At 42.5% G+C, this 20,191-nt stretch overlaps 1 long non-coding RNA gene across 3 annotated transcripts in view; it reads right to left on the bottom strand.

Moving 5' to 3' along the window:
• Nucleotides 1–20,191, bottom strand: part of LOC142601749 (uncharacterized) — a 48,637-nt gene that overhangs the window by 19,306 nt on the left and 9,140 nt on the right. For all 3 annotated transcript variants that reach the window (XR_012835341.1, XR_012835340.1, XR_012835339.1), the window contains one exon: nt 7,186–7,296. This is a non-coding gene — a long non-coding RNA (uncharacterized LOC142601749). The remainder of the gene's footprint in view (nt 1–7,185; nt 7,297–20,191) is intronic.

A 20,191-nucleotide genomic window follows, 5' to 3' on the forward strand; every position in this document is an offset into this window, starting at 1 on the left:
AATGTCTCAGCTTTCAGGTTCTAATAAAAACTCTTCTTGGATTGTAACACAGCATTGCTCTGACCTGTCTCACTGACCTAGTCTTTCTATCTACCTCTCTGCTCTGCACATCACATGTCATTTTTCTCTCCTACTCCTTCTGGCTAATCTCTCTCCTGTGAGCAGGAGATCCTCCTTGCTGTCTGGCTTTCTGCCAGACTACTTCTGCCCTATCGAAGCTTCACAGGATTTAAATCACATCTGAAAAAAGTAGTTCCTTAAATATTCCTTTTCTTTCTCCAGCTCTTGTTTCCAATTTAACATTGTTACTATGGTATTTATTTTCCAAGCCTACAGGCAGCCAGTTAGGGAAAAAAAGAACCCCTGAGGCTAGAAAACTAAGAAACAAAATGAAGCTGTATTGAAGCTGGCTGACCTACAGTCCCAGCAGAGAGTGCAGGATGGAAGAGGAACCCACTGCGTACTGCAGTAGGGGGCTGTGTCTGACAGCCTGTCAGGAATGACAAATTTATGTGTGAGAGGATGACTGGCAATCAGAAGACCAAAACACTCACCTCCTGCATGCAGCTTGGATTTGGGGAGACAACAGGGAAAAGAAGGTTATTTTTAGAAGGTGGGAGATTGAAGGGCACATAGGATTTTGGAAGGATAGGACGAAGTTTTAACCTGTAGCTGGCCTCTTGCCTTAGCTTCTTCTCAGATGCAGCACTGAAAGCTGACATTCATCCTTCATCTTAATCATTCCTGCCTGTTGTCACAAACTGTCTCTGAAATCTAGTACAGGTGGTAGCTACCAGAGTAACTCTATACATTATACAGCAAACTACAAAGGGTTTAGCTAATATGTATGTGCTCTGCAGTACAGACTATTACACCTTTGTAAGTCTGAACCCATGCCTAGCTCACCGGAGTCTGCAGGTGACACTATAACTTCTCAATCAGCATCATCAAAACCATACAACCTTTAAAAAGCTCATCTGCAAGGCAAAATAACTATTCTGCAGAGTTTTATGGCTCTCTGCTTTTCACCCAAGTGATCTGGTGTCAGCGTTCCCTAATGAAGCTATCAGCTGGGAATAGCTCACACAACATATTAGCACTCTAATTTCCCCTTTTCATAGTATCAGAATAAATAAATTTGCCAAGGCAAATGATTTAAGATTTTCAAAAGTATTTCTTATGTAGATGCTCAATCTGAAAAGATAAAGTTTGGGAAGGCGTTTTACCAGTTTTCACTGACATCAGGGTCAACTGATCAAACCAAACATAATTGGCGTATATAATTTATTTCTGCATGTACTGTATGAGAAGTGAACACAGCATAATATTCCTTCAAATACTGAAGGAGTCAGTTCCAGCTGTGCCACTCACAAGGCAACAGTGACAACAAAGCACCACTGTAAGAGGCAAGAAATAAAAAGTACTATTATTGAACATAAATCCAGAAAATTGAACCAGTCTAAACCTCTCCCTTGATGGATATACCATGAGGGGAAAGAGGTCAGGGGCAGGCAATTGGTGCTTTGATTCTGCCATAGCATCTTCTTTCTGTTTTGTGCGTGCAAACAGCCTGCTACTGCTACAGTCAGGGATTTGCAGATTGGGCAGTAGGAGCCAAGCTAACTGATGTATTTGCTTTCTGGGGTAGCTTCCCCCTCTTGAAGTGTATGAGCAGTAAATGTCACCATAGCATGGCTGGTTAAAGGCTAAAGTGTGCATGATTAATATCAGATGTACACATATTACAGCATTAGGGTAACACTGGTATGGTCTGTGGATATCTTTCATTAGGTCAACCAATACAGTTGGAGATAACAGGCCAACTTTGAGCACATAAGCCTTTTCTAATGTTTCAAAGGTAATATACAAAACACTATTATTACTCAGAAACCTTGTCTCACTTATGTCTAATATACCTATAGCAGATTCTTAATAATTTTTGTCTTTATTAATCCACTTATGATCCTCACTAGTATGAAATATCATGATAGAAAAAGAAGTTAGATTTTACTGTTCTTGCTACACTTGAACCTCTGAATAGTTTATCTATGACCATAGACAGAAGTTTCCAAACTGTCCTCACTGATTATATTCCCTCAGGCTCACAAACTATCTTCTGTTTCCAGTCAATGCAATTCTTTAAGTTCTTCTCTCATTAATCTGAGACTGGGAACAAACATGCTGTTCAGATGCTGAGTCTCCTGGGGGTCACCCTGTACCTTTATGGTTTGTCTCAGGCCTACATGGCAGGATAACAAGGGAAGGACAAGGGAGACAAATGACTGTGTGAAAGGGGAAGCCATCACAAGCCAACACACAGTCATTTTTCAACCAGACTTATATCTTTTAGAATGCTCTTTTCCAACCAAAGTAACACCTTATTTGAGGATAAATAATAGATTTAATTTATAGTAAACTGAATTCCCAATTAAAATGTTATTTCACTAAAAGAAACATCTTCATTGCCATTTTAATGAGATATCTTAGATTTTCCTAAATGCTGATTTTAACTTCCCATTTCATAGAAGTTATTTGAAGATGATCAGGTATGAAAAGAATGAAGCAGCAAGCTTTTTCCTGCCCTAAGAGAAAATGGAAGCAAGAAACACCCTGAAACTACATCTAAATTGAGATACCCAGGAGCAGCTCCAGACTCCCGTCCTGGCTGTGTACTGAGGTTACATCATAGCTCCATTCAAGGGACATAGGTCTATCAATGCACTTCTTTCCCACGCACCATGCTGTCAGTGGGAAGACCAGAAAGGACCCACAACATATTCCAGACTCATCCTTAATACAGAGAAGCTGGAGCTGTGACTCCGGGGCATACTGAAACTCATGCAAACTGTGTGATTTACATGTGGCCTTAACTTATCCTAATGGCGGTTTCTTAATTTCTTCCCTGGCAAACTAGATGCCAAGGGTGCATTGAGAAGGAGCTCTCCATGTGTAGGCAGGCACACACACAAGGATTGCTCTCTGGCAGTGCATAGAATCATATAACCATAGAATGGTTTGGGTTGAAGGGACCTTAAAGATCACCTAGTTCCAACCCTCCTGCCATAGGCAGGGACACCCTCCACTAGACCAGGTTGCCCAAAGCCCCATCCAACCTGGCCTTGAACCCTTCCAGGGAGGGGCCATCCACAGCTTCACTGGGCAACCTGTTCCAGTGCCTCGCCACCCTCACAGTGAAGAGTTTCTTCCTAGTATTTAAGCTAAATCTACCCTCCTTCAGCATGGCAGCTGTCTCTGGTCAGGTCCTCCAAGCAGCAGCTGCATAAGGTAGGAAGAGGGCACTCGCACCATCTCAGAGCCACAGGAGATGTAAATCAAGTCAGCTACTGCAAACACGTAACATCCCTCCTGCCTTCCAGAACAGGCCCCCCTCCACCCATGAAGAAGACAGCAGCCCATGGAAGGCCCATGACAGAGCAGAGGAAAACAGCAAGATGGAAGGAACAGCAGAGGGAAGCCACTACACCTTGATCACAAAACTCTCCCCACTCTATTCCGCTCCACTGGCTTCCTTGCTGAAGGGACTGAGTGTAACCAGTGGTGGTAACAAAGAGAGGAGTCTGGAGTGAAGTTGATCCTGGGAAAGGGGGAGAGAAAGGTCTTTTCCCTATATGCCTTAATGTTTGTCTTTTTGCTTCCAAAATTAGTAATTAAAATTATATCTATAAATTGGCAATAAATTAATTTTCCCCAAGTCAAGTCTGTTTTGCCCACAATGGAAACTGGTAAGTCATCTCCCTGTCTTTAGCTTTACCCACAGTTTTCTTGTTCCTATTCCTCCTACTTTCTCCCTGCATCCTACTGCGCAAGCGAGTGGCTGGGTGAGAGTTTGGCTGCTGGCTGGGGCTAACCCACCACATACAACAGAGGATCTGGGACAAAGCCCGCAAGCAACATTTGGTTTTATAGAAGGAAAGACATAGAGGGGTTGGTGATGAAAGTGAAAATTACGATACCTCAGTCCTACACTGTGTTCTCAGTTACACTCCAGTTTTGCATTGGAGTAAATGAAATTACCCCATATTAACATAGAGGTAATCTGGAGAAGCATCTGGTCTCCCATTCTCACCATAAAGCTAATAAAGAGCTATTACCTAAGCTATGCTATGGGGCCTATGCACTCTCTCCCACTCGACTTGAGCAACAATAGTCCCAGCAAGCATATGTAATTATCTATTTGGATCACGTTCAAATACAGAATTATGCTATGGAAGGTATAATGATTCTGTATAAACACTAATTATTTCTAAACAACTGGTGTAGGCATGATAATAATCTTTGAAATTGGTAGATTTAGTGAATTCTGAAGGTTGACTTGGAACTGGGACTGATCAGTTAAAAAAAAAAAAGATGGTGGGGAAAGCATTTCATCACTGAAAGATCAGGTTCTTTTCTTTCTACTGTGACAAAAGCCAGGCTGTAACTTTAGTCCCTAAAATCCCCTCCTCCCTTATTCTGAGTTTCTAATGTAACAGCTCTTTCTCCTGCAATTAAGATAGATCACTTCTTATAGTATTCATCCTCTTTTTCCGTATATATGGTCTACCTTTGGGTCTGACAATGTATGTCTGAGGGTTCCCTGGCAAAGAAGCCCAGTTGTTGCTGGTGTCCATGTGTCTGACCTAAGCCTATCCTTGGTGGCATTTGATAGCAACCCAAGTACAGGAGTCGTGCAAGACTTAGCCCATAGAAAACTCAACCTGTGCAGTCGACCATTCAGATTCCAGAGGTTCTGAGAAGAGGAGATCTCTTAGTATTTCCCTGGCAAGAGATGGCAGTTCAGCTTCTAGGGTTCCATGATTTTTTTGTGGGAAGATATGAGGCCAGGCACATCCATAGGTCCCTGGCTGACCTGGGGAAAAGAGCCTTCATAACCCCATAAGCTTTTTTTGCACTCCCTGTGGCATTTATCTGCTATGCATCCAGGCTCCCTTCCCAGTGCACTCCCATTTATAGCAGACAGCTTTAACTTGCCAGTTATTGTAGATTCTTTCCTTTACTGCTTAATGTGGCTGGACCAAGTGTTTTAAATGACTTGAAAGTCAGCAGCAAAGTCCTGGATGTTATCTGTGGTTCCCTGGCAGATGTCAGCTTTAGAGGTAGGCTTTTATTTTCCAGTGTGTTCCCAACTCACCTCGGACTGCAAAAGGCCTGAAGGTGACAGAGCTAGGTTAGTACAAATTTGGCTTTCTACAGGTCCCTACAAATCCCGGTATTCAGTTTTGCTCCTGGTCCGTAAGAATGTCAGATGCAAGCCTGCATGGTAACTGCTATCTTGCTGACATCCTCAAAAATATTAAACAGCAGTTTTTGTACTATTGAAATTAGGGCTCAGTGATAGCTTTCCTAAAGGGCTATGTGTAGTTGTGAATACTCTTAGGGACACACTTCAAGACAAGGTCAGAGCCAGTGATACACCCTGGGCTAAACGCAGATCCTTTGTGATGAAAATGTGTCACTTGAAAGAAAGATTGGACCAAGATGATCCTTGAGGTCCCTTCCAACCTGGTATTCTATGATTCTATGATGCCGCGATTCACTACACTAGAAAATAATTATTAGAAACAGAAATAAATGTGGGGTTCAGACCCATCTTAATCCATGAATTTATGCACAAAGACGACACTGCTCAGAAAAAGCATCTTGTCTCCTTTAGGGACATCAGCCTCTCTTAATTTCAGAATTTACCTGGACACGGGAGCTGAAGCAATGTGCATGTGAGAAAGGCAGAAAGCACAGAGGACGGTTACTGCAGCTGAGTGCACAACAAGTAGGAGGTAGGGTTCAGTGTTGTGCATCTCTGTATACTTTATTTTTGATGCTTTTGGTTTCTCAAAGGTTGGTCAGCTTTGCTAGACAGTCTTTATCCTCTGTCTCCTCTTTACACCCTTACCACAGGACAACCAGGGAATACTCCTGGAGCTGAGACACTTCACAGAAATTCACGCACAACTGAATCTGGGATAGCTGCAACCCAGTCAGAGGGCTATTAAAGACAGAACTGGAGAGGAGGCCTTGGCAGTAAAAGTATGTGAGGAACAGGAGCCCACTCAAATATATTCAAGGGTCATTAGAGACACCCTTGGAGATTGCCTAGGGGATACCATTCCAGAAGGTCATAGGCATCGCATGAATCCCGTATCATATCCAACAGCCCTGCGTGCAAACATGTGGACAGCTGAATTCAGCCCCAAAGCTTCCTGAAGCTGGAAGACAAGGACTGAGGAAAAGAAAGAGGAAGAGTGGAAGAGCAATTAATGGAATAGGAAGGAAGAAGCAGTTGCATCAGGTTTGCAATACTTAGTTGGTTTGTTACCTGAAGTGCAGGAATGCTCTGAACCCCACGTGGTTTCAGTACAGTGAACTCAAGACTTCCACCTACCCTTCATGTGTGTATGCAAACTAGATATACCCTTACCTGCTAAATAACTCAAAAACATTTGCATTCCCATTTGAGCAGTCTAACTTTTATGTGTACATGCAAGTATGCGTGAAAGTGGAATTTATTTCTCCAGATTTCATGGATGGAATGGTTTTCTCCAGTCCCAGATTCCACAAGACTTTCACTCACCTCAGCAATGTCACTGACTTCTGCCCAGCTACTGGCATGAAAGTTTTGAGGATTGAGTCCTAGTTTTTGGAAAATAATGAAGTCTATCTAGCCCAATGCTTCTTTATTTTAATCAAACTTTAATTCACAGCTAGGCCTTGGAGGCTGAGTAGAGCTTCTATTGACCAATTATCACCATCTCAGAAGTACTTCAGGCTACATATAGGGCCTGTAAATGCTTCAAGTTCTCAGAGTTATTAAGTGCATTTATTACCATTTTTTTGAAACAATTCGCTTTTATTTAGAAGTCTGTCATATTTCTCAGCCTACAGAAAGCACAAAGGTATGTTACATACCGTTGAAGGAAGGTATGTTACATACCTTTGAAGTCTTTCTTCTAAAATATGTAATTAGCGTGTAAAGAGCAACTAAATCATAAACAGTATACACCCATAACATTAGCTAATTTTACATGCAATCAGCATACTCCAGGCAAGAAATACATCATAAAGGAGTACATTTAAGAAATAAGAATCAGTCTGGAAATTTTATGTGAGCCTTTTAGATTAAAAATAATTCCACTCACAAATGAGAAATAAAATGCATAGGCTGCATACCAGGAATCAAACCTGGGCATGAACTGAGGGTATCTGACATTTCCATCTTCATCAAGGGGGATTCTGTCAAGTAGCAGCTCAAACTCTTCATCAGTAATCTCCACACCAAACCTGAAACAAACAGCAGTTAGCAGCACTCGCTTACGGAGTTCACATTTGGGTCAACAGTACCCACAATACCCTGAGCATATGGCTGCCATTAACTCTTTGTTACTGCTTCGGTCCTCAAGATCAAGAGCACCACGTGAATATCAGAGGTTAATCAGGGTTTTGATCGCTTCAGCTTTCTCAAAGAAAGAAATTCTACCCTAGAATCCCGGCATTGGTGGGGCACAGAAATAGAAATACTAGCATATTGAGCTGTGTGCAATTGTCCTCTATAAAAAGTTATTCATTACACTAAAACACTGGTATTGCTTAAACTAGTTAACTCTGAAAGGCTTTTCATTTGGACTGTTTAGCATGAAAGAAAATGTAGAGAAAAACTGCCTTTTCGGGAAACAGCTTCTTAGTGCTTTTGGAAAGCATTTCATAATGGCTTTAAAGACATTTTGCATACAAATATTTAAAAGTGGCAGTGTTTATTCATCAGCAAGAAAGTGTTTTCACCTCTCCAGAACAATCAAAACATAATCCTTGAAATACTGGCATAAACAGGAATGACTTAAGCAATAATAAAGAACAAGGCATTCATTCATCATTTTGCAAAGCTGATAAAACTCAGCTGACTTTTGGGGGGATATATTTTCTTTTTTGGCAAGGCAATGAAAGGGTATACAAAACAGTGTTTATTTGTTGTTTTGGTCTCATCATCATGCTTTCCTATTTTATGTAACCCAAGAAACCCTTCTGTTAGAGTGCCATTTGTTCTTAACTTATTTTGGGGATTTCTCACTCAGAGGTTTGGAGCATGGAGAATGGCTCATTCTGTAGAATCCTTTACCCTGCTTTATTTCCGAGGAAGTCTGCTGAGGAGGGCAGATACAGCTGCTTTTGCATTTGCCCTCAGCTGACAGTATCTTATTTTACTGGCTTTCAACTTCATTTATCTACATTCAGTTTTCATTTAGACACGTGCATTTAGCGAAGCTTGAGTTCCATCCATACACATAAACCCACACAGAAACAATGTAAACCTGCAGCATTTTTTACCTATGAAGAATATAAAACCTCATTTGGCTGGGGAGTGTCAGTAAGAACTACTTTCCAAGAATCTGTAACTCTTCTGAGGTTAAACACCATTGCACAGGTCATTTGAAGACTAGCTATTTGGATATGTAATCAATGGACAAAATCTATTTGCTTACATGATCTCCTGTTTGTTGCTATCTATCTCCTAATCCTTCTCTCCGTCACTTGCATCAAGGGATGTCATCCCAGAAAGGCGTTTAGGCTATATATAAGGCATAAGCAGTGGGAGTCTATGCTGAGAACCAAAAAGTTAGGTAAACTGGCCAACTTCTAGCTCGGCAACAAAAATAGACAGTTTAGTCAATATATTACATCTCTGTGTGTAACCATAGTTACAAAGAAAGCTAAATAGGTTCCATGTAAAGTAACACATGAGATCCAAGGAAGAAAAAGAACAACACTAAGCGCAACATTTATGGGCTTGTATAGCAAGCATATATATATCTGGGGTAAAGAAAATGGCTTTTCATATTCATCATCGCTATCTTCAAAGAGGCAGGAGAGCAACCAAGCCACAAACTGTTCAAAAAGCAAAATTAAGCTTTTTGAACATTGTTCTGGAGTTAAAGACAAAGAATTGCTGTGATGTAAAAAGCAGGAATAAGGAGAGGAAACCAGGCTCATGGGATTAGAAGTTATGTCTCAATGTTTACTATCCATTTTGTTCTCTCTTAAAGTCAGACTAAATAATGAAGAGAGGCCCTACTTCTCTGGCAACTTTGTTTGCCTCAGTACAAGAATTTTTGTAAAGCCTAAAAGGAGACAGAAATTCACACACAGGTCACTCCAACACCTTTAGCTGCAAATAAATAATCTTTCAATCACTAATCAGGCAGACTTCCCTGGGGGCTCTGGCTTATATTATTTTTCCCTCTCCAAAAAAGCAAAAGATGGGTGCTCTGATTGTGCCAATACAAGTGTTTGTATGAAAAAACCCCATAAACTATTATTTTTTGTTGTTGACTAAGAAGATTTTTGATGTAAAATGAAGGAGAAAAATCTTCACCACTTCTGGTGACCAAATTTAAAAAACCCAAACAACCCAAAACCCACAAAACCCCTTGAGAGGCAAACAAGTAAGGATTTTCTTGGTACTGAACCCAATCTGACCATGACTTATTCCTGAGAGTATTTCTCATTCTATAGGTTCCATATAGCTCTGAATAACTGCTCATTCAAGTTCACTTAGGGAGGTTGATAACTCGTTATTGGCTGGTAGCCTGAGCTAGACAGGCAGTTCTCTTATGCAGAGTCAACCATGCCACTGCAGCAATCACGACAGCTTCTGATCATACTTTTGTAAGAAGAATGTCTCAAACTGCTCTCCATCAAGCTACAGGAAGAGATTACCAAAAAACCCCCAAAAGGGTTGTCTAAGTTTAATACTCAAGAAAGGTACTGAACTGTCAACTGTCAGGATGGACCTATTTATATCCACATGGAAGAATCAACTCTCTTTCCTCTGTATAATTTCCCATTCCCAGCATTAGCCTATAACTGTGATCTGTGATATCTGATCTGGGCAGCTGATCTCTGAAACGCCAGACATATTCTTGTGTACAAATATATTTTATGAGAAAAATACCACAATCATTTAATGAGCTAAAAAAATAATGTCATTTCTACAAGGAGGGTGGGTCAGAATCACACTCTCTTCAACACTTTGCTGTTCACCTTTGGTAGTACCAAAGAGCCTTCAAACCATTTTGACTGAAGCATTGCCCATGACACACAACTCGTTACTGAATGTGGCTGGGGAAAAACAGTGGTCTGCAAAGAACCCAGTGATGTCTGGGTGCCACAGTTCCTCTTAGGAGATGTGAAAAGTCATTTCAGTGTTGAAGGTCCCCAAACTTCCCAAATGCATCTGGGGAGATGGGAGCTGATCCTGAAGGTCTGGTCTAAAAGGCCTGTATACATTTGCTTTGTAGAGTGGTGAATCCTACTGGGACAGGAGGGAAATCAGTGCAAGGTTCTGGAGGGTTCCCTATCCCCACCTTATGTTGTATCTGCAAGGTCAGAAAATACATAAACTGGTCTAAAGGAGTAAAACTGGGGGAAGGGAGAAACAAGGCTGCGCCAACTTTGCATGCTGACATTTTCTCCATTATTAAAATTCCAAAGACCTATTTTACATTACTGATCTCAGGATTTCTGGAAACATGCTGTGACTACATTACATCCATCGCGCTCGCTGGTGTGGAAACAGAAAAAGCACTGAATGAAGAGAGTGTATGGCCCATACCATTTGTTATTCCAAACACTGATATTATACCTTTCATTCTGAACCTCCCCTCAAGCTTTACAAACACTTCCACGATATACAAAAGCAGTAAACAGGAGGATCAAGTGCTCCAGCATGCAAATGCAGCCACCTGAAACTAAGCAATGATTTAATCAAACAGCAGCAGCACACAACAGTTGAATCACTGGGTTCTCCAGGGCACATTTTCAAAGGCAGGTGCAATGGGCAGGGCTTGAGAAAAAGATATCTGTTAACTGGAGGGCTAAGCCTATTTAAAGAGAAGCTGATGCAAAAGGCAAGGGACTGGTTAACAGTGAGGTTGAGAGAAAATGCTTTGGCAAGAAGCCCAGAACCCTGGCAAAGGGAGCACCTGCAAAAAGTCACGTGATTTATTGTACCATTTGCACATGCAAACTGGGAAATTTTATCATATGTTTAATATCTGCAATATCCTCAAGAAAAGGCAGTTCTCAGATCTTAAATCGGAGAGACACAGAGGAAGATAAGGTACGTCGGGAAATTCAGCAACTGTTTCTTTTAATCATCTATAAAGACACTACTCCTGGGTACCAAGGTAACAGTGGGTTTTTAAGACGTCATTAGCGGAAGACAGAGGATGCAAAAACCCATCCTCTGCAAGAAAGCAATTGGGAAGAAGCACAGAAAGCAGAGACGAAGAACTTAATAGAGTGTCAAGACTAGCATGCCGCAGGAGCAGAGATGGCAAGGCAAATAAGACAGCAGACCAGTTCAGAGGGATAAGCGAGCCTAAAACTCTGATGGATGTTCGAAGGAAGAATGAGATGTTTATGGTGATCTGATTGTAAGGAGAAGTGGGAGGAATTTTCAAATAGGGCATGATATAGCCAGAAAGATAAGCTAAGGGGATTATTCCAGCAGTGTGACCTCAAATCTGTCCAGGGAACAAGGGCAAGGCAGAGGTACTTGCAATTGTTGAGAAATAGTGGGCAGTTGTGAGGTGCACAGCCACACAGTTCCTACGTACAAACGTGTGTGGAAATCATGGTTTCTGCTGGGAGGCAGAGCATGAATTTACTACACGCTGCATTTGCATATAAAAATACGGCCTCTCCTGAGCACCTCTTGGGTGTTTTGTAAGAGATCACCAGCTATCCCGCCTGGGAAAGCGACATTAATGAATCAAGGAGTCACAAAGGAATCAGAAGCAATCTCTCTTTTGGCATTTTTTAAGGAATCAGCAACAAGAACTTGGGCAAGTACTTAAATATGAAAACAGAATTTAACAATGGACTTCAAGGAATCTAAAATGTTTTATTGACATAAATCACAGGTTCCACTTCTGTGTTGGGTTTGCATGGCAAGGTTTTGGTAGCGGGGGGAGGGGGGTTCTACAGGGGTGGCTTCTGTGAGAAGCTGCTAGAAGCTTCCCCTGTGTCTGACAGAGCCAATGCCAGCTGGCTCCAAGATGGACCCGCCACTGGCCAAGGCCAAGCCAATCAGCACATCTGTGATAACATATTTAAGAAGGAAAAAACCAGTTAGAGGGAGCTTTTGTAGCCGGAGAGAGGAGTGAGAAGATTTAAGAAACTCTGCAGACACCCCGGTCAGTGCAGAAGGAGGGGCAGGAGGTGCTCCAGGCGCCGGAGCAGAGATCCCCCTGCAGCCTGTGGTGAAGACCATGGTGAAGCAGGCTGTCCCCCTGCAGCCCATGGAGGAAGGATGAGGGGGTGTACAGATTCCACCTGCAGCCTGTGGAGGACCCCACACCAGAGCAGGTGGAGGCACCTGAAGGAGGCTGTGGCCTGTGGGAAGCCCAGGCTGGAGCAAGCTCCTGGCAGGACCTGTGGATCTGTGGAGAGAGGAGCCCACGCCAGAGCAGGTTTGCTGACAGGACTTGTGACCCCGTGGGGGACCCCACGCTGGAGCAGTCTGCTCCTGAAGGTCTGCACCCCGTGGGAGAGACTCACGTTGGAGAAGTTCGTGAAGGACTGTCTCCCGTGAGAGGGACCCCACGCTGGAGCAGGGGAACGATGAGAGGAGTCCTCCCCCTGAGGATGAAGAAGGGGCAGAAACACCGTGTGAGGAACTGACCGTAACCCCCATTCCCCGTCCCCCTGTGCTGCTGAGGGGGGCAGAGGTTGAAGCCGGGAGTGAAGTTGAGCCCTGGAAGATGGGAGGGGTGGGGGGAGGTGTTTTAAGATTTGGTTTTATTTCTCATTCCTCTACTCTGTTTTGCTTGGTAATAAATAAGATGAATTCCCTCTCTAAGTTCGGTCTGTTTTGCTCGTGATGATAATTAGTGAGTGATCTCTCCCTGTCCTTATCTCGACCCATAAGCTTTTTGTTATACTTTTTCACCCCTGCCTAGTGAATGCGGGGAGTGATAGAGCGGCTCTGGTGGGCACCTGGCCCCCAGCCAGGGTCAACCCACCACAACTTCCCTCCAGAAAACCTTCCTTTTTCCACCCCTCATGGTGCAAACACTTAAAGTATCTGCATGTCCTCATCCGTGGTGTTGGTGCCTATTTGGCCCTTCAATCCTCTCATCACTTTTAAGGAAGACACCAGATGTATCTCACCAGTCTTCACCTAGCAGGCAGCTTTCCTGAAGGAGAGACCTAATGCATAAAAATGAGGCTTAGAAAGCTAAACCACCGCAATCTCTGTGTGAAACACTGCCTGGGAAACCTGACGTGCAAAACTTAGAGGCAGAGAAAGGAAAAAAAACCAAAACCCAGATTGTCTCCTACTCCTTCTTTCTTTATATGCTGTTGTCCCTCTGCTTTGTAATGCTTCAAATAATCCAGGTACTGCAATTCAGCTCTAAGTCTTCCATTAGTTCAGGCTATTGCTGCAACATCTTTCTTGCAGCATGTTTTTCCAGTTAATCAATTTTCTTCCACTTTCAGCTATTCCCAAACATGTCACATTAGCCAGGCCACTCTGTTCTTGGCATTTAGATTTACATACTAGAGTGCGGTTTCAGAGCATGCTTTATTCAAAAGCCACATCCTTCAGGCACTTAAGCAAACAGCAGTATAACATAACTATTTTCCCACTTCATCACAATTTCTTCAGTAAAGCATGAGCCAGAATGATGTGTGCTGCAGCAGCAAAGCAGGGATTAACCCAGTGCTCTGGGCAAGATTTACTCCTACGGTCTTAAGATCTTCCAGCTCTTATTTTTATCCTGCCATTCAGGCCCTACTGGTAGGCAACAAACTGCCAGGGATACTGGATTGCACCAGAGGCTCTTCAGAGCCCGACCTCCTCCCAGTGGGAGTGAGACACCTAAATGCCTTCTAAAATTTGGCCCAAAAGTCTCTTTTAATTTTTACTGTTTAAACACAACCAAAGGAAGAAAGATTCATTCCATGGGAGCAGTGTGAAAAGGAAAGGTAGCACCAGGAGTGTCTGGCGCCCTTTTGTTTGCCCATAAAAAAACAAGGTGTAACATTTAGGTAGGCACACAACAGTGCCAGGGCAGTGAGGGGAGGGGACAGAGTCTGAGGAATGGGGTTGCACAGACCACGTTTTAGGCTCTGGATCACTTGCAAACCGAGATCCCTACAGACTCACAATCACTGCAACTCTCCTATCCACCCCCTCAGTAACACCTCAAGGAAAAGGCTCTAACATTGCAAATGTAAAAAAACAAGCAGCAAAGAGCAAATATTTCCCTGTTATTATTGCTTGTATGCATTGTGAGAAAATGCAAGCAAGTCCATACTGTGTCAAAAATATGATTGTTATTAAGAGCTAACAATGCAGCATGTGGTATGTGTACAGTATTTTGCTGAACTGACCAGTTTGCTGTGTGTCCTTCCCTTCTGTGTCTTGGACTACTCCACTCCTCAGGTGCATAAATCAGATTGTTTAGCATGTCTAGATAATTACATGACTTTTTGTCATCCCCTGGTACCTGTGCCCTTCACAAACCGATGGATTTTACAGTCATTGGCCTCTGCCTGCCACAGAAGGGAAGCATTGTCCACAGTCACATGATGCTAGGAAATAAAACCAAGTCTCATGAACTCTTATGTCATGTCTCTTAAACTACCCCTTTAGTACCATACCTTTCCACCTTTACCAAAGGACTCTCCCAGATCCCAGTGCTGTGCCTCTTCCCCTCAGGCAAAGCTATTTCAATGCTGCCACATGTTTTCTCTAGTACTGTAAAACTCATGCTCAGAGGAGGTCTAAGCAGTGGTCAGAAGGCTGCAAGCTGTCACCACCTGTCTGTACTGAACATGCCACAGCAGCAGTCTCCCTTGCTGCTGAGTAAGTAGTAAAAACAATAGGAATTGGCAGAAAATGAAAATGGAAAAAAGTAATTGTGCTTGACTATTACCTTTCCATGGTAAATCACACATGTACAACAGCATTGTAAGGATCTGCTGCTGCAAGCATTTCTCAGCTGCTGGGGTTCTGCCTTGTAGCACTTTCCCCAAGAAGTCAGTCAGTTTACCAAACGACAACAATTACATTGCCAACTGTACATTAATTATGGGAAGTACAAGGCCCTAGTTCCATCTCCTTACTACTGCTCCAACAGCAGGTAACAATTCAAAAACGATCTTGAGAGGCCTCATGGAGATTCTGCCAGAACACTGGAATTCCCTCAAATGATCAAGAACTATCAGACTTACCTTCCTCTGGGTGCTAAGCTCAGATACAGGGACACCGTGCAGGACCATTACTGTGTCCCCCACTTTTAAGTCCTGTACCATACACCCTCAGGGCTGCTTTACACTGCACTCAGGGGTAGTTTTCATGCCACTGGGGCCTGAGAACATCTGTTATCCAAGAGTTGCCCAGCAGCCTCCCATTACCTATGTGAGATCTATGAAGGAGGATGAAGTAAACCTCTGCTTTTCATCTGGACTGTTGACATCACATAAAATGGAGGGTGTGAACTGCTTTGGCTGATCCTAGGAACACTGCCACACCTATAAACCATGGGTCAAAAATCCAGGCTAGGTAACAGGCTATCAAACGAAATAAAGGATTATTTCTTGCTGAAAATTACTTCTTTCAGAAGCAGCTTCCTGATTCCACAACTGCAGTATCTGGTACCTGGAGATGCTGTTTCCCAACCCTGAAGAACAGCTGGAGATGTTACAGCAGATTTCTGAAGTTAGATGCAGACACAGCAAAAAGAAGCCATTCAGATAGTGCAGGTAGCAAAAGAAAGTCTTTATTACAAAACAAAAAAAGGAGTGATATAAAAAAGAAAAGCTTTTCATCCACACAGGATATTTTCTCTGAGAAAAAAAACCCCAAACCTTCAAAAATGTCACAACCAACTTGGAGGTATTTTTGCTACAGCAAACCTGAAATCTTACATTATATGGACTAAAGCAGTTGCTACTCCATTGATTTTCACTAAGGCTGCCTGAGCAATTCCACCAAATGCCTCTCAGCGAGAAGCAGTGTACTGGCTGCAAGTTTGCCAGAACCGCCTGCTCTCCTCACAGCTGGGATATGCACACTCCAGCTGCTCCCTTGAGCCCACAAGGATGCTAAAAATACAGCATCTCCTGCTGCAGCACAAGAGGTACCTCATGCCTGATACCCTAGAAAAATACACATTCAACTTCAGTCTAGATGTGACTGGAAGTCCACCAGTTAGACCAACCTGCTCCAAAATCTGCCCTTGCACACAGATAAGTAAGACAGGTAAGAAGGCTAAGTGCAAACCAAGTAGTGCATGAGTAGCGTATGTGCAATGCAGGCAGCTTCAAGAGAGCTATATCCTTGTGTAACAGACTAGGAAAGCGGATACCTTTTACCTCTGAAAGCAGACGTAGATCTTTCCCAAACTAAGTGTGGGCAAAACTCGGCAAAAAATTTTTATATTTCATTAAAGCTGAAGCATCCAAGTCGTGATCCAACAGGCTTAAGCAGTGTAATTTGTAACAAAACTTAGCCAGTGGCAAATACTACAAGTAAGCAGCTTCTGAAAATGTGATAAAAAAATGCACATCACATCATACAGCATTTGAAAATATCTTTTGCACAAGTTAACCTGTCCAACAATGCCCTCTCTGAAACAGCTTTTCACAAAGTACTTCTTTCACTGAACTTACACTTTTCATTTTGTCAACCATATTCCTTTTATAAACAAACTAATTTTAAAAATTTTTAAGAGAATTTTAAAATTTTTGGAATAGAGTATAAAAAACTATTCCAGAAAAAGAGAAATTAATCCATTTCAAACACCACAACATATAAACTTGAAAATGCTGATATCTTTGTGAAACAGGTTATTTTGTTTTGAGCAATTGTGTTAAAAGTATCATATGCTCTGAAAAAGTCAATGTTAACTTGTCATTATACTTTTTAAATAAGCCAACTAATTTAAAAAGTAGCTTTCTATCAACTAAAAAGACAGAAGTTCAAAATTTTGAGAATTTCCCAACAAGTTTTCTAGATGTGTTAGTAGAGAAGTGTAATGCTACAAAAAGCATGACAAAGCACCCAGTTTGGTACATCTTTTACCTTCAACTCTCATTAGCTCACAGGCTCAGTGATGTGGACGTGATCTCAAGTGTGGTCATTTCCATTTGGCAATGCGTAATGCTCCATGTGAGAATGGAGGGGTGTTACACCCATTTTGCCCAAATGCACCTATATATTTGGGATCAGTAAATGTGCACAACTTCCTCATCTTAATATTCTGATGACTTTAACAACTCCAGCCTAAACGTAAGCATCCTGTTTCTTAGCACCATCACAGAAGTTTCATTCAATTGAATTTATTAGGGTTACACTAAGATGAAATTGGTGTGAAAGAGTGAAAATTAGAGCTTTTAACTCTTCTGACTGCTAACTGGATCTTCCCCCTGCAGCAGACTGTCAGTCCAAACTATATAAAGCCAGACTCCAAGGTCACAATTTGGGCCAGTCTCCTCTCTGCAATTCACTTCAAGGACTGACTGAATATTTCAGAACTTGGCACAGCAAACACAGCACATGTACAAGAGGCAGAGATTTCTCCAACAAAATCACCAATACTGAGTTGTGATTTAATTCTGGTTAAAACACAGCTTTTCTTGATTGCCTTATTATGTCCAGCTCTGTGGAATTCAATTAAGATATCTATTGTACTGGAGAAAATTTAAAACTGCATGCCAGTGCTGTCAAAGGGTCATAACATAATTGCAGTTCTCTCCAGCACTCCACCTGCTCCTCACTCCAGCCAAACTCTCGATAAGCTCAATGAGAGATTTGCCAGGCTGAAGGCAAATCAATGCTAACACAGGTTATTTCGTGCCTTCTTTCTCCAAAGGGCGCCCTGCCATCTAGTGGCAAGGACACCCCCAAAATACCACCGGTTTTCAGAAGAGGAACTTCATATGAAAACCTTCCACATTGTTGTTGTACATGTTTCAGATTTAACTTAAAAAAAAAGTTGCAAAATATTGTACACTGTATATCACATTCTAAAGACCTATGTAGATAGCCACTAAGAAAAAACACGCAAAGTAAAAAATTAATCTCCTCTATCCATATTGCATTGCAATACATAATATATGAGCAACTTTTATATCTAGTTCTGTAACATAAGTTCCTTTTTCTAGTTAGCTGTTACTGAGAGATTCATGCATCATAGCTTCAGAGAACCAAACCATTGGATACTTTTTTTCCATATACAGTTTTCTCTAGTTGTTCTAAAGCTGAAGTAGGAGTTACAGACCACATGGTGATAGTAGTCATTTAGAAGGAAATGAGCAGAGGTGGGAAAGATTAATTAGGGGCATATAAAAATGGTGAAGTACAATCACAGTATAAAAGCCACCCAGCTATGTCACAAACTGACAGGTCTATTCCAGAAAGGTCACTTCTGTCATTTTCCCCAGCCCCAGTCAGACATTCCCAGCCCCACGCCTGCATAACAGCTTCAACTCACTACTGAGGACATGCTGAAAGTTCAGTTTTTGCAAGGCTGCATGGTTGCTAGTGCTGACATGAGAGGAGATGGGGAATGTGTGATGGGAAGGCAGAAGGAGCCGAGAGCTGCCATTGAGTCATCAGGATTCTTACACCAACTATGAAACCGTATCCTCAATTTCTGATCTAGTATGCATTAGTGTTAAGCAGCTTTGTCTGGCTGGAATTGAGTTAACTTCCTTCACATCAGCCCATATGCTGCTGTGGTTTGGATTTGTGACTAAACCACTGTTGATAACACACCAGCCTTTTGGCTATTGCCAGTGCATGCCCAACACCAAGGCTTTCTCTCATGCTGCTTCCCTCCAGCAAGTAGGCTGGGGAGCATGGGTGCAAAGAAGCTGGGAGGGGACACAGCCAGGACAGCTGACCCAAACTGGCCAAAGGGATATTCCATACCATGCAACGTCATGCTCAGCAATAAAAATTGGCCATAGGAATGTCTTTTCAAGGTAGCTATTGCATCCAATGCTCAGAGACTGGCTGGGCATCAATGTGCTTGTGGGAGGTGGTAAGTGATTGCCTTTGCATCACTTTGTGTTCTTCCTCTTCACTTACTAAACCATCTTTATCTCAACCCAAGAGTTTTCTTGCTTTTGCTCTGTTCTCTTTTGTGTTTACTCTGCTCTGTTGTGCTTTCCTGTTCTCTCCCCCGTCCTGCCTGGGAGGGACTGAGCAAGCAGCTGTGTGGGTGCTTAGCTCTTGGCCAGCACCAACCCACCACATCTACTCAATTAGCTTGTCATAGCAGAGGCATTTCAGAGCTGATGGTCCAACTCCAGTCTTTTGCTCCACAACAGTGTACTGAAATAGCACCTCTTAAGACAAGGTGATGCTTTAGCTCTGAGTGTTGCTTTACTTTGCACTGCTGTTTCTGACTAGGGAGTTAAAAGACTGGTGATGCCCTGCCTGTTGGGGCTTGGACTGATATATGCAGCACTCCACCACATCTTTTCATTTCTGGAAATGAGTATTGTGTTCAGTGCCCGTGGCTTCAAAGATGGTAAAAACTTTTTTTCCCCCCTCAGAAGATGCTACTAGATCACACAGATAAGATGGGAATCAGTGAGCACTCATCTGTCTCTAAGCAGTTTCTCTCTCTGAAGGAAAGGATTGCCAAGAAAAAAGTCCAGAACCCAGAAGTGGTTTTGGGTGGTAAGTCATGAAGTCATCTGCTTCCTCATGCAAATCATGTATCTTAAAACCATTTATACAAATACTTGGATCTGCTGTCAGCAGAGCATGGGTCCCTTTGAATATATCTAAAGAAAAAGCAAAGTAGAAAGAAGCAGGGAAGAACTGTAGCTACTGGTGAGAACCAAGACAGCTGTTATTTCCTCATGGAAAGGAGACTGTAGGAGGTGCAGCACAGCCTGCTGTTCCCAGCCTGGAATAAGCAATGCAAAAAGAAATCTGTTCCCAGAGGCAAACACAGAAGAAAGCTCTCTGTGAACACTAGTTTCTAAGCTGTTTGACAGGACAGCTTCGCATCCTCCACAATCTTCGAAAGACTTGGGTTGTATCTGTGAAGCAGGAAGTGGGATCTCCTCCAACCATCACCTGTTATTTTCCAGCTCAGAGTGACTCCCCTCTATCCAGGACAACACCCTGGAGAAATGGGGAAAATGGCTAAAG

The sequence above is a fragment of the Balearica regulorum genome, chromosome 4 (genome assembly GCF_011004875.1).
Source record: "Balearica regulorum gibbericeps isolate bBalReg1 chromosome 4, bBalReg1.pri, whole genome shotgun sequence".
Lineage (NCBI taxonomy): Eukaryota > Metazoa > Chordata > Aves > Gruiformes > Gruidae > Balearica > Balearica regulorum.